The 15,097-nt window shown below is 44.4% G+C and overlaps 1 protein-coding gene across 6 annotated transcripts in view; it reads left to right on the forward strand.

The window, feature by feature from the left end:
* The first annotated feature begins 13,578 nt into the window (after positions 1-13,578).
* Positions 13,579-15,097, forward strand: part of IGSF5 (immunoglobulin superfamily member 5) — a 40,066-nt gene continuing 38,547 nt past the window's right edge. For 5 of the 6 annotated variants that reach the window (XM_064476038.1, XM_064476057.1, XM_064476050.1 and 2 more), the window contains exon 1: positions 13,805-13,891. The gene's annotated coding sequence lies outside the window, so the exon portion shown is untranslated. Of the gene's footprint in view, positions 13,753-13,804; positions 13,892-15,097 lie in introns of those variants that run through there. The other variant, XM_064476041.1, reaches the window with a different exon arrangement.

Below are 15,097 nucleotides of genomic sequence, written 5' to 3' on the forward strand. Positions count from 1 at the left end.
AGTAAACTTCTGTATCTTATTTGTGTTCTTAATTTGGTTCAGAACAGTTTAAGTTAATTCTAAGTTTGATATTACCATAAATTCCAAATTAAAGAAATCTAAATCCATGAGATTTTAATTTGTGGTGAAAATAACCAGGTACTTAAACAATGTGGTGTCCTCCGCTCCGTGGACCACATCCCTCTCCTGATAGCATCAGGTCTGCATCTAATGTGGCGGTGTCAAATACGAATAATGCACTTCTCTCCCACTGCTAAGCCAGGTGGTGTACTGATCAGTGGGGAGCAGGGAAACTCACATCCAGAACACCCTGGAAAGTGTCCGAAAGACCAAAAAGGACTCAGAGTGACATGGTAAAATAAACAAGCATCTAGCCAGCCAGGGTGGTTTCAAAAAACTTTCTTTGTTTTAACTTTGCCCACAATGATGCTTTAAATGTTGAGATGTGTGCTGAGAATCTTCTGTGAGAAGGAGGAGCAGAGAACTCCAAGGAGCTACAGCGTTTCCAGAATGATCCTCTTGCTTTCCCAGATGACAAAGTGGTATGTACATTTGTAGCAATCTTGGAATGCACAATTAAGAAAAAAGAGAAAAAAATGTAAACATCCTTTGTAGCTTTCCTTTTTCCTGCTCCTGCTACCAGCTGAGTCTACAGAGAAGACAGAAGGAAAGACTCTGTGAGCTGGTCCAGGACTCCTACCTCTGGACTGCTCTCTGCAGGAGAAAATGCCTTATGTGCATGAGCCCTGTCATCTGGGGTTTCTCTCAATATGTTTGAAGCACGTGTGGCTGACATCATAGCAAACATTTACAACCTAGGGATGTGTAATAACGAACCTACTTGCCGTCTCATCAGGTTAGCGAATGCTGTGAGGTGTTCAGTAAGACTCAGTTGGTCTATGTTTTGTTTTCTGCTAAATGTGCCTGATTCAGCCATTGTGATTTTCCACTCTTTCAAATAAAGAGATCAGGGGTCACTTGCCCCATGGCTTTATTACAGAGCCTGCCGTACCCAACTGGAATGGAAAACTCTACTTCTGTATTGGAGGCCAAGATGTTTAAACATTTTTGGATACTTTTTGCAAAGTCATAAAACACAACTAACACAGGAAATAGTAACAACTCACAAATAGCTCTTGTTGTTAATCATTTCAAACGGAACCAGGATATTTCTCCTTTCACTGTGCAAAGGCAAGCCCATTTGTTCCCCTGACATAGAAACTCCCAAGTGATTTTCAGCGTTTGAAAATGTTACCTCTTTCTTCTCTGCTGGGCTTAAAATAAAAGAGCTTCTGACAGTCCCAACATGTGAACCAAAAATTCACGTTTTAAACACTTCAACAGATTCAAAAAGAAGACAAGTTTCTTCCTCTGGAGACAAAACAGGACTAAATCTATAAAACTTGACTTTGGGCCAGATGACCACTTTTTCTACAACTAGTCCATTAAGTGAATTTGGAAGCACAAACACAATGTTAATTTTAGTAACTCTGACTTTATTTTAGTGTCAATTAGGAAATCATGCTCATAATTCCACAGATACTCCACATAGATTTAGGATGAGACCAAAGGAGGTAACTGTCTTTTAAGCCGGAAATCAAATCAAATTAAAGTATGAGGCACACGCTGGCTGTGGGTGGCGGCTGCTCCTTCACGCTGGGCTCCACGGAAGGTGAAACTGGTCCAGGTGACAAGAGGTCACGGGCGCCGAGGACCTGCAGGATCCCGGAGGGAGTGCAGGCAAGGACGGTGCCAGGCACTGGCTGGCGCTTTAAGTCCCTTCAGTCCATCTGAGTGAAATGTGATAGACATGTTTAATGTGAGGATTGACATTGACATGAGGTTGATATGAGAATGACACGGGGGCTGTGATTTTTCCGCCACTGCATGTTGTCTGGTCCCTAACTCCCTCTTACTGTACTAATTTTTAACCGTGTGTGTGTGTGTGTGTGTGTGTGTGTGTATGTACACATACGTGCAATCAACTCCAGCGGTTGGGGGCGGGGTGGTGCAGAGCGGGTAGAGTCAGAGAGGTGATGAGGAAAGACCTTGATTCATAGGTATGGACTTTGAGAGATCTCCCTCTCATTCAATCTGTGAGTCAGAGCAGTTAAAAAATTAACCAGAAATTCAGAAATTGGTTGGAGACCTCTGGTAGGGACCTAGAAGAAGGTACTGAGTATAGTTCCCTGTGCTGTACAGTAGGACCTTGTTGCTTATCTATTTTACATACAGTAGTTAGTATCTGCAAATCCTGAACTCCCACTGTATCTCTCTACACACCCCTTCCCCTCCGGGAACCATAAGTTTGTTTTCTATGTTTGTGAGTGTTTCTGTTTTATAAATAAGTCCATTTGTGTCATTTTTTTGGAGATTTCACATATAAGTGATATCATATGGCATTTTTCTTTCTCTTTCTGGCTTACTTCACTTAGTATGATGGTCTCTAGGTCCATCCATGTTGCTGCAAATGGCATAATTTCATTCTTTTTTATGGCTGAGTAGTATTCCTTGTCTAAATATGCCACAACTTCTTTATCCAGTCATCTGTCGATGGACATTTAGGTTGTTTCCATGTCTTGGCTATTGTAAATAGTGCTGCTATGGACATTGGGGTACATGTGTCTTTTTGAATTAAGGTTCCTTCTGGATATATGCCCAGGAGTGGGATTACTGGGTCATATGGTAGTTCTATTTTTAGTTTTCTGAGAAACCTCCATACTGTTTTCTGTCGTGGCTGCACCAAACTACATTCCCACCAACAATGTAGAAGAATCACTATTTTACAAAAGAGAAACTGGGTCTGGTAGTAACTTGCACCATTTATGGCCCTCAAATCCATATCCTTTCTAATTACCCAGGACCAAAACTTTGTGTAGCAAACCTTGAATTTCCCTAACGGTCTCCAGCTTTTACCCGTGAATCCTCTCATGTTGGTTGGCGTAGAGATTTGGCTGCTAAAGAGACCAAAATAACAGTGTCTTGAACAAGGCAGATGTTTATTTCTCTATGCAAAAGCCTCCATGGGAGGCAGCCCTGCTCTCCAAGAGCCTCCTCAGACCCCTCTTAGTGCTCCCAATGCCCCTGGGGGTGTGGTTTACACTGGCTCCTTCTCACCCCACTCTCCAGCTGGTAGGAATGTGCGAAAACAGAGACAGGAGAACAGACTCCTCATTAAAGGCAAGATCCCCTCACATCCCACTGATGGGAATCGAGGTGCCCAGCCATGCTTCACTGCACAACAGAAGGGCTGGGGAATCAGCCTGTATTTGTGCACAACTGAAGAGCAGGATTCTGTTGCCATAGAATATGAGAAAGTGGATGTTGGGGCATGTCTGCCATCGTGCACGGGGTACCCCTTTGTGCATGGTGCTGTATCAAGCCTTGTTGGGAAGAGAAAGATGAACATATCTTAGTCCCTGAATTCCGAAGACAGAGACCACAAAGGGGAAGTTCTGTTAGCAGGCAGAAATGGCCAACGTGTTCCATGGAATGGGAAGAATACAGGAGCACAGATAACCCAAGTGTGATCAGCAGCACGTACTGGATGAGAGAAAACACACAAAAAGAAAGAAAGAGGGAAGAGAAAGTAATATTAAGCTAGTTCAAGACTTGAGATGCAGATCTCCTCGGGATATTATAAAAAACCCCGAACCACCCACTGACCTCAACTTCCATTTCTGGAGGCAATACAGCAGGTGAATAAATCAGAGTTGGGGCAGGAGAGAAATGAGACCAGAGAAGGTTCACTGGACTGGGGAATTTCAGTGACTGGTGGCAAGCCATTGGGGAAAACAGTGAGTTCAGCCAACACTGGTTTGTATCTTGGGGCTGCCAGAACAAAGAACCACACACTGAGCGGCTTGAAAGAACGGAAATGTATTGTCTCAGTTCGGAGGCCAGAAGAAAGAAACCAAGGTGTCTGCAGGGCCGCACTCTTTTTTTTTTTCTCTATTTTTGTGGTTTCTTTCACTTATCATGTTGCTTTTATTTACTTATTTATTTATTTATTTATTTATTTATTTAAACATTTTTTATTGATTTGTAATCATTTTACAATGTTGTGTCAAATTCCAATGTAGAGCACAATTTTTCAGTTATACATGAACATATATATATTCATTGTCACATTTTTTTCTCTGTGAGCTACCATAAGAGCTTGTATATACTTTCCTGTGCTATACAGTATAATCTTGTTTATCTATTCTACAATTTGGAAATCCTGGTCTATCCCTTCCCACCCCCCGCCCGCTTGGCAACCACAAGTTTGTATTCTATGTCTATGAGTCTATTTCTGTTTTGTATCTAAGCTTTGTTTGTTTGTTTGTTTGTTTTAGATTCCACATATGAGCGATCTCATATGGTATTTTTCTTTCTCTTTCTGGCTTACTTCACTTAGAATGACATTCTCCAGGAGCATCCGTGTTGCTGCAAATGGCTTTATGTTGTCAGTTTTTAATAGTATTGAATAGTATTCCATTGTATAAAGATACCACATCTTCTTTGTCCAGTCAAGGGCCATACTCCTTCTATAAACCTATAGGGGAGCATCCTTCCTGGCCTCTCCCAGCTTCTGGTAGACCCAGACATTCCATGGTTGATGGCAACAGGATTTCAGTCCCTGCCTCTGTCTTCATGTAGCCTTCCCCCGGCGTCTCTTCCCACTGTCTTCCCTCGCCATATGTCTGTCTCTGTGTCCAAGTTTCTCCTTTTCATGAGGACATCAGCCAAGTTGGATAAAGGGCCAACTGAATGACCTCATTTCAACTTGATTGCTCCTTAAAGGCCTTATCTCCAAATCACCTCACATTCTGAGGTCCTGCAGGTGTGGATTAAAACTTTTTTGGGGGGGAAACACAACTCAACCCATAATGGCTTGCTTGATAGATGTTCATAGCTGAAGGCAAAGTCAGTTTAACTCTCATCCTCAGAAGCAAGAAAGATCCCACAACCAGAGCCCACGTTACCATCCAGCGAGTTTCATTTCCCAGGCAGCTTGGAGCCCTTGTGTCAGCACGAATTGCCAAAAAAGGGCGATGTAATCATTTTTAAACCACACGCACCTGTGATGTGTCAAGCCATTTTGACATGCCTAAAATGAGAACTCTGCTGTAAAAATAGGAGAAATTAGATAACGGTGTTCCAAAGGCATTTGATACTTTCCTATGCTTTGGAATTCGTTTTCTAAAAAATTATTTGTCTTTGAATTGTCTACGTTCACTTTTAAGGGCTACTTTTATTTTGCTTTTTGTTCAACCGTTAATGTATGAACTGTATCAGGCCGTGAATAGGGCAGTAACTAAAATGCGGACCCCCTGGCTTGGGGCTAGGGCACCACTAGAAGACTCCCTAATTTAATAACTGCTTTGAAAAAATTTTGCACATTTTGAAGCCCTCTTACCCATCAGCAGGCACTACTCTTTGCCCAGCGACAGAAACCAGGTTGCCCTTAGAAAGCCTCTTGTCACATGGAGGACACCTGCTGCCTGAGGTCTAGAGCTGGGAGCCTGCTTGGTGAGGATGTCCTTGTAAACACAGGTCATCCCTGCCATTCCTTCAGGGTTTCTCCTCAAGCCAAGATGATCTGAGGGTGTGATGACTTTAAAACATTGACACCCCTTCCCCAAATTCTTTGACATCTTCCATTGAGGAGGCCTCCCTGAATCTGGATTCTGTGACTTCTCAGCCAATAGGATACAATGGGATGATTGCAGTAGGAAGAACTCTAATGACCCCGCAATAACCCCCATCTTTGTACATCCTCTCCCTTTTGAGTGACGCCACTCCTTGATTATGTTACATTACAGGGTGAGAGGGAGACTGTCCAAGTGGACCCCGTCTAACCGCATGTGCCTTTTAAAAGCAGAGCGGTTTCTCCAGCTGGCAGCACGGGGGAAGCTGGAGATTGGAAGCAGAAGGGGGTGTGATGCATCATTGTCGGCTTAGGAGATGGAGGGGGTCACGTGCCAGGGAAGGCAGGTGACCTTTAGGAGCAGGTAGTGGCCCTTGACTGACAGCCAGCAAGGGAACGGGGACCTCAGTCCTACAACCACAAGTAAGTGAATCTGGCTCCCAAAAGAAATAAATTGGCCAGACTTCTGACCTATAGCACTGTGAGATAGTAAATGGTATTGTTTTAAGTCACTAAATTTGTGGCAGTTTGTTATCAGTAACAGAAAACTAACACAGTGACATTGCCAGTTTCTAGGTCCAGGATTTAAAAGACTAGTAGCTCCCCATCTCTTGTATGATGGGGCAGTTGCTCTTGGAACCCAATTGTCAGGCTGTGAGGGAGCCCAAGCAGTGCATCAAGAGGCCCATGTGGAAAGGAGTGAAGATCCTCAGCATCAGGACCAACCTTCCAGCGTGTGAATGAGCCGCCTTGGAGGCTGGTCCAGCCCCGGCTGATCTGTCCCAGCTGACACTGTGTGATGCTGGGCAGGTCGTCTCTACTGAGCTCTGCCCAGGTTGCAAAATAAACGATGGCTCTTATTTTAAGGTACTAAGTTTTGGGGGTGATTTAAATAGAGTGTGAATTTTCTGCTGTTTGTCCTGGGCCAAGGCAGCTCATTATGTCCCTAGTGACATGATTGATGTTAGAAATAACCTAAATAAAGACATGCTGGCAGGAGAGGGCAAAATGGCCCTTGTGACTTTAAGGACACATTTTTCTAGTCAGCTTTCCTTCTGAGATTGTGTGATTGAGGAGTGCAATGGACAGAGAGCGTTCTGCGAATTCCTTCTTGCAGAGGGATGTATTACCTTTGTACCCCAGTTAACCGCACTCACGAGAACGGTGATCTTCAGTGCTGCTGAGGGGGTGGTGAGGGAAGCCGTCTCAGACACTGCATGGGCTTGTAAATTGGCGTAGTTCTGGAATTGAATTGAACTCTTTCAATAATTGTAAAATGAATAATGTTTGGACGTAGGATTCTAATTCAAAGGGCCCAAGATGAGGTACATTACCAAACGTAAACAAAAAGGCAAAAAACCCAACCCTCTACATAAACAAATACGTTCATCTCAGTATCATTCGCGATATTGAAAAGCTGGAAACAACATCGTGTTTAAGGGTTTGGGCATTCTCCCAGTTACTATGATTTACTTATAATGATATTATGCAACATCACGTAGCATATTACTATGAAGCTATTAAAGCAACCCTCATACATGGTTTTTAATAATATGGAACGATACTTATTTATTGTTAAATTTAAAATGATTATAATATTGTACAAACAACATCATATTCTATTGTACAATACATGAAAGTATATATGGTTGTTCAAGGAAAAGATTTCTACCTATTAAAATACAGATGCAATAAACCCACACTTGGAAAAACAAAATGAAAAAAATAGAGATGCCAAAAAAAAAGTAAAAAAATACAGATGCAATTTAATGTTTAATAATAATTACTTAAATAACTGATAGGACATCCATAAAACATAACACTTTTTAATCCACTTAAAATTATTTCATAAAATGCATAAATTTATGGAGAAACACGGAAGCCATGCAGGCAAGTGGCTGCATGAGCTTCTTAGGGCTTCTATTACAAAGCACCACGTATTAGGGGACTTAGAACAACATGCGCTTATTGTCTCACAGACACGGAGGCTACAAGCCTGAAAGCAAGGTGTCGGCAGGGCCGGGCTCTCTCCGGAGGCTCTAGGGGAGGGCCCTTCCTTGCCTCTTCCAGCTTCTGGTGCTGGCTGGCAATCCTTGGCTCTCCTTGTCCTGGGACCGTATCCTTCCTGTCTCTGCGGCCGCCCTGTGTCTTCACATAATCTTCCCCCTGCGTGTGTCTCTGTGTCCACACGTCTCTCTCCTTGTAAGGACGCCAGTCATGCTGGATTTAGGGCCTTCTGTAAGCCAGTATGAGCTCACCTCGCTTTAACTAAACACTAAGACCCTATATCCAAATAAGGTCACCTTCGGAGGTTCTGGGTGGACACACCTTCTGAGGGGGACACACCTTCTGAGGGGGACACTATTCAAGCCAGTAGAGTAGATTAAGTGAAAAAAGGCAAGGTTTGTGGGCAAAAACATATATAATAATTCATTAAAAAGTTAAGAATGATCCATGACATACGCAGTCACATGCTCAGACCCACAGGTGCACATCCATACACGTAGAGGACTGGAGGGTTTATGGCACTCTATGGTGGGTCTCCTTGGGTGGCAAGGTCCTGCGTTCTGCTCAATGATCTTTGCGTACGTTTCTGAATTTCTACATTTACTACATTGACAACACATTCTTTGTGTAATTAAAACAACAACGACTGAAAAAAATTTTGGCCATTTAAATTGTCAAAAATTAAAATAGCTGACGGTGTTGGCTGCATTGGACATTAGCTGCTAGGGGTAATGTAATTATCTTGGAGAGCGTTTTGCTAATCTAGGATGTTTCGGACTTCCTACAGTGTGCATGTCTTCCGACCTAGGGACTGCATTAAAAAGAAAAAAAAAACTTTGTTCCTTAGTGTAGTTTTGGGTTCACAGCAAAACTGAACAGAAGACACAGAGAGTTCCCATGTATCCCCTGCCCTCACACACGTATAACCTCCCCCCATCAGCCCCTCACCAGAGGGGTACATGTGTCCCAACTGATGAACCTACACTGAAACCATCCAAAGTCCTTAGCTGACCTTAGAGTTCACTTTTGGTGTTGTACATGCTATGGGTTTTAGAAAATGTAAAATGACATGCATCTAATATTATAGTCTCACACAGAGTATTTTCACTGCCCTAAAAATCCTCTTTTATCCTCCCACCCTTAAAGATCACCGATCCTTTTACTGTCTTTATTGGAGCAATTGCATTTTTCAGACCTGATCCCAAGGAAATCATTCGGTGTCTAAGCTCTGACCCAGCTGTGAGGACGTGCACCACCAAGTGTAATGGTCGGAAGTGCAAGTTACGTGAAGCCCGACAGCAGGAATCTACTGAAATAGGTGACGCATCTTCATTTGACGAAATCACGCTTAGCCGTTAAAAATAATGCGAGCGTTCACTGACCGGGGCAGAAGCTTATAATGTATTAAGTAAATTATGATTACTAAGTAGTAGATAAAATATGAACCTTTTATTTTTAGCAGATACATGCCATGCTACTGACTGCTTGTCTTTACATGTTGAACTTGAGAGCAATCAGTTTTAAAAATTTCCTCCTTTTCTGCTCACCTGAATTTTTTCTAGTTTCTCCATAGTTAATATATATCATTTGTAATAAGGAAAGTAATGGAAGCTACTTGTTAACAATCTATAATGCTTACTTAGGGGTCATGTTTTCAGATGAATTTTGTTTTCCTCTTTATATTAGGTTGAGCCTAATATGAAATTGCTGTCTCTGTAGGTGAAAAAGAGTTAAATGTGGGCACTTTTGTAACAGGGAAGAACAAATTTGACTTAATATTGGATCTGTTTCTTTTGCTTTAATCTTTGTATTCTATTGCTTTTGCTACAGGTTAATCACTAAAAGAATATTGCCTATGGCTGGATATATACAGGACAGCCCATTTTCAAGGCTTAGATCTTTAAAGGTACAACACTTTTCCATCCATACGGAGCTAAAAAGTTGCAGAAAAGAGAATAACATTTGTCTTGTTGGAGATTTATAGGAACATTGTGACCAGACCTGTGTGGGCAGCTGCAAGAACAAAGGATTCCAACACCAAGAAGTCTGTGACAACCAGCCACACCTGGCCCCTTTTTAATATAAAAGAAGCCTGAATTCTAACTCAAGTAAGTTTGCTCTTTGGGGTCCCAGTCCACTATCTTCTCAGCCTGCTGGCTTTCTGAATGAAGCTGTTATTACTTGCCCCCACACCTCATCTCCCGATTTATTGGCCCGTCATATGGTGAGCAGTATGAGCTTGGACTTGGCAACACTTTTATATGATTCAATCTAAATACTTTAAATATTTAAAAAATATTCTGCAGAGATCACACCACATGTTCACTTAAATTCCTCAAAGAGCTCCTGTAATGGGTTTGAAATCATGGCTCTCATACAAATCTAAAAGGAATGTGTCCCAGATTTTATTTAACTCAGTTAATAAGGGAACAAGCAAGGTGTTACAACAGATCCAATGGAAAATTCAAAGGACACACACGTCTATGTACCATCATGAATGCTGAAAAATTTACAGATAGATGCAAAACTGGTTGATATCTGCAGGGCAAAAGTCAGTTGCATGTTCACCAAGGTTCATTTGCATTTCTACACACTGGGATCATCTGTATTACCATCCGTTTGTTACAACTGTACATTAGTCAGTGTTCTCCGGGAGCAGAACCAATCGGTCATTCATTCACTCACTCATTATGAGAAATCGGCTCATGTGATTACAGAGGCTGAGAGTCCCACAGCTGCCAGCTCCCAGAAGAGCCCATGGTGTCATTCTAGCCCAAGTCTGAAGCCCTGAGCACTGAAGGACTGACTGTGTCAGTTGCAGTTTGAGTCCCAAGGCCTGAGAACCAGACGCACCAACATCCTAGGGCAAGAGAAGACTGGTGTCCCAGCCAAACGGTCCAAGAGACGAGATTCCCGCTTCCTCCATTTCTGTTCTATTCAGGCCCCCTGTAGATTAGGGGAGGCCCGCCCCCTCTGGGGAGGAATCTGCTTTACTCTGTCTACTGACTCAAGTGCCACCTTCGCAGACACAACCAGAAATAATGTTTAACCACGTATCTGGGTGCCCCATGATATGTCAAGTTGACACAAAAAGTAAGCATCAAAAAATTAGAATTTTCAGTAGCTCAAAGACAGCAGCTAACCCCACAAACTTGTTTGCCCATTTCAAAGTTTTTCCACTTACCCTTTTTATATCTGAAGATCAAGACAAGCCCCTTGCCTGAACCCTTGGTCTGGACCCTGTGTCCCCTCTGGGCTCATCTGAGGTCCCCTTGGCTCCCCACCTAGTAGCATTCAGGTTCCATAAGTCTCTTTAATGTTCTCAGGGTCCCAGGCCTCCTGCCACCTATCCTGCTGCGGAGGTGCACATTGTTCCCTCTGCCCCAGGAGTGGTTCCCCAGCCTCCACCTTCCTACCCAGTTAACTCCTGACATGCCCCCCCCCCACACTGACCCCGGCTCAAAGCCAGTTTCCTCAGAGAATCTCCCCCCTCCACCCCACCTCTCATCAAAGCTGCCTTCAGAGATTTTACTGCAATTTGAATTACAGTGTAAATATGCTTTATGTAAATTTGAGCTTTGTGATTTTAAAATAGCCCGGGCTAAAAATATTAGTAAAATCTCTGAAATGAGCACCTCCCAGATTAGAATAAAAAGTCCCTCAGGACCACACAACTTGAGCTGCATTTCCAGTGACTTGTAGGTAGTGTCTCCACTTTGCCCCGGGGTAGCCTCTCAGTAACTGGTGGACAGGAGTACCCCCCCACCTCCCCGGGCTGGAGGGCCCTGCTCATGCTGTGGAACTTCTGGGCGTGGTTATGATCATTACACATGCAGAGCTGTTATGGCACTTGTAAGGGGTCAGAACGTGCAACTCTAAAGTATGCCACTTTGGCAAAGGATTATTTTAAGCTGAAGATAATTGAGAAACAGCAGACACCAAACAAACTCTCTGCCCTCCTTTCTCTTTTGTACCAGGAAGGGCAAAAACGATCTTAATCGCCGGAGGCTTGTATCAGAATCCACATGACAAACCTTATCAAGACAACCCTTATCTTACAGTAGTTTCGCCCAGACGCTCACCTTCCTGCAGTTTGCCCCCCCCCCCCCCAAAAGCCGAAACTCCTTTTCTTGTCACTTCTCTACGAATTCATTGTCTTGTTAGATACCATTTAAGCTTGAGCCCTAACTCACGCTTAGGGCTTGTTTCTCCTGCGTGTTTGTGTGCAGCATGTGTTAATAAACTCCTGCCAATCTCTTGTTTTTTTTCTTGTTAACTTAGCTTTGTCTATTTAATTTCTAGGGCCACAGCCATAGGCTGAGGGGGGTAAAGTGTTTTTTCCCCCTCTCCATATGCACTTTGTTATTATAACTTGAAATTTTCTAGAAGCTCTAACAATATTCTCTCGTAGTCGTGCTGAGGCTGAGGGTAGGGCTAGAAATCTTGGTTGATACTGTGCTCTGAAAGCCAGTCCTCATGACTCCTGGTGCCGACTGATACTCTAAACAACAGGAAGGACTAAAACCAAGAAAATTAAAAAAAAAAAAAAAAAGCAAATTAGGACAATAACGAGCTACCTTGGCCTTAGATTTTTATTCCTGTGGCTCATTGTTGGAATTATTTGAGTTTTGAATTATGCTAGGTCTTTGGGGACACAGCTCCTAAACAAGATCTACAATCTTACGTGTATTTATGAAGTTGTTTGATGAATATATTGACTCCCCAATTCTACCTGCCTATTCACCATTCTTCTGACCAGGTCCTAGTACAGAGCCTGGTAGGGAAGGGGAAAGAGTACTTTCCTCTACCCTTTTATGTTCTGTGAAAAAGGCTTGTGAATTAAACTGACAAAAGACAGATTAACAGGAGAAAAAAGTATATTTTGTGTGTATATGGGAGCCAACAAGGGAAGCACCTGACTCATTAAATGGTTAGGGTTAATGACTTAGTAGCTAATTTAGTAAAGGAAAGGGAAGGGTTAAGAAATATGGGAAGAACATATACATTTCTTCAGGATGGACAGGCATTAAGAAAGCAGTAGTAATATTTGTCTGTGCAGGTATGAGCAGCCTTTCCATCTTATTCGGCACCATAAATTCTGCTGCAGAAGGGATCTGGAGTAGATTTGTTTGTGTTCCCCTAGGGGGAGGAGATCCACCCTGGAGAGGAATTCATGGCAGCCTTGGAGTTGGTGGAGTTGCTGCTTTTAGTCAGAAAAAGGGAAGCTCCGGGAAGGCCTTTTTTTTTTTTTTTTTTCAATCTGTTCAATTTCAAAGGTCTTCATTTTAAAAATAATCCTTGTGCAAAAGTGGCATACTTCAGGGTGGCATATTCCAATCCCTTTCAACTGGAAGACGCAGCATTTCCCCCTATTTATTTGCTTCAGGACCTTCTCTAAGTGTATAGTCCACATGTCCCACTGGCACCTATTCTGTGCGGAAGCCCTGGACCCTGAGTCCCATGACAGAATTAGAATGTGGTGGGGACAAGCCACTTATTCCAAAAGAACCGTAAGAGAGCAGACAGTTCCATACAGTGCTGTGCTGCAGGATTTTGGGGGGTGGTCTTTTCTGGGAAGTGCCAGGGCTCTGAACAGCCAAGTTCCCTTGTTCACTTCCAAGGGGCTGGGAGAGGGTGGGTGTCTGCAGAAACCTCTGAGCGGTGGCTCTGCTGGGAATTGAACTTGACTTCTAAACTGGCCCCATCCCGGAAGACTTCGCCCTCAGGACTATTTTTTTTCCTTTCACAAAAGAACTGTTCTTGTGAACATGGAGGAGCCGGGCTGGCCAAAGGAACCGGCTTGGCCAGCCTCGGGCCTGTGCTGGAGCCCAGGGAGCAAGGCTGGCGGGCAGCAGGCCACGTCCACGTGCACGTCCACGTGCACGTCCACGGGCAGGAAGGGGCCGCCGGCCTCCCGCCCGGGCAACAGTGGGGCTGAGAAAGGCTCCGGGCCAGAGAGAGGGTGGAGGCCAAGTGCAAGGGCAGCCTTGGCCCCAAGGCGGGGCGTTCTCAGCTGGGCTGATGATTAACGAGGCGTCTGCTGCTCCGGAGGAAGGGAGGCCACCTCTGTGCGCACAGCCCGGCCTGTGACGCAAGCAACTTCCTGGTGACAGGTGAGCGCGGGCGGGATTCTCCGGTGGCTGGCAGATTTGAGCCTGCGTCTGCGTGAGGAGAGCTGGGAGGCAAGAGAGAAGCTTTTTGGGAATAGAGGACCTTTGCTGAAGCCCCGAGGGGCCAATCCACCTGCCAAAGGTGAGGCAGACCCTGGGCGCGTGCGGTGTGGCCAGCAGACTCCCCGCAGGTACCCGCTCTCCTCCCAGAAGCCGGTGCCCAGCCCCCGCCGGCCGCTGGCTGGTGTCCAGGGAAATGTTGGACGATCGAACGCGCATCTGTTTCCCAAATTGCACGGAGTTAAACATTAAAAGATCGGGCTGCTCTGTGAGTTTAGGAATTTGAGGCTATTTCTATCAAGCGTCCCTTCTCTGGGGATGCGTGGAAAGCCGGACTGGGCTGGAATGTGGGGAGATGGGGATTCAAAGGCTGGAAAATTCCTGGCTCTCGTGCTGTTCCCTGGACAGACTTTAAATGCCATTGTTCTTCCCCAGTGAGAGGCCTCATGGAAAGGAAATCGCTCTCAATCTCTGGAAGTTCGGAGACTCCCCAGGTCTGGCCAGCAGTGCCAAGACACCTCCGAATGTGGGGGCACCCAGAGCGGGGGTGCCGGGGTATAGGAGGGACCTCGGTGCCTGGCTCTGTGCACACAGAGGTTTGCAGGGACCCCCTCGCCTGGATTTCGCTGCAGCTGTTTCCCACTGAGCCCAAGAAACACCCTCCCTCCTTCTTTTTGGGTTTGGGCTTCATGCTGAGCCTAAAAACAGGATGTCTACAGCCTTTGATTTTGTGATATCAAGCTGTTTCCAAGAACCCAGACATAAAGATTTGTGTGTGGAGGGGTAAATGAGTGAGACGATCACATTTAGCAATTTTCTTCCCAAGATGACAAGGCTGGTGACCCCAGACAGGTCTTCTGAGTGTTTGTTTTCCCCTTGTTGGGGCATCGAGGAAGTGATTGGCATTTAAATCGTGTCTCTTTAAGGCACTTTAATAAGATTGAAGATTTAAAAAAGACTTTGCAGTTTTTTTGGCGAAAAGTTGGCAATTCAAATCTTCTATAGTGAAATGAATGAGAAGTTCCATCTCAGACTACTCCACAGAAATATTAACTGGCAAATTACCTGGCAGAGGCCCTCATTTAATTAAAAGGACTTGTCTGAGTTCAGTTACGACTTGAACCAATTTGATGACAGTTCCTTCCTGCACCCACCCGTCAAATACCGTCCCCTCACAGATGCACATCTGGGACCCTGTAGGTCTCAAGGTGGTCCTGCCCCACCTGCCCTGGGGGCTCTGCTGGGCTCTTAGAAATGGACTCATTCTGTCATACAGAGAATAAGCAAG

Source organism: Camelus dromedarius, chromosome 2, assembly GCF_036321535.1.
Source record: "Camelus dromedarius isolate mCamDro1 chromosome 2, mCamDro1.pat, whole genome shotgun sequence".
Taxonomy (NCBI): Eukaryota; Metazoa; Chordata; class Mammalia; order Artiodactyla; family Camelidae; genus Camelus; species Camelus dromedarius.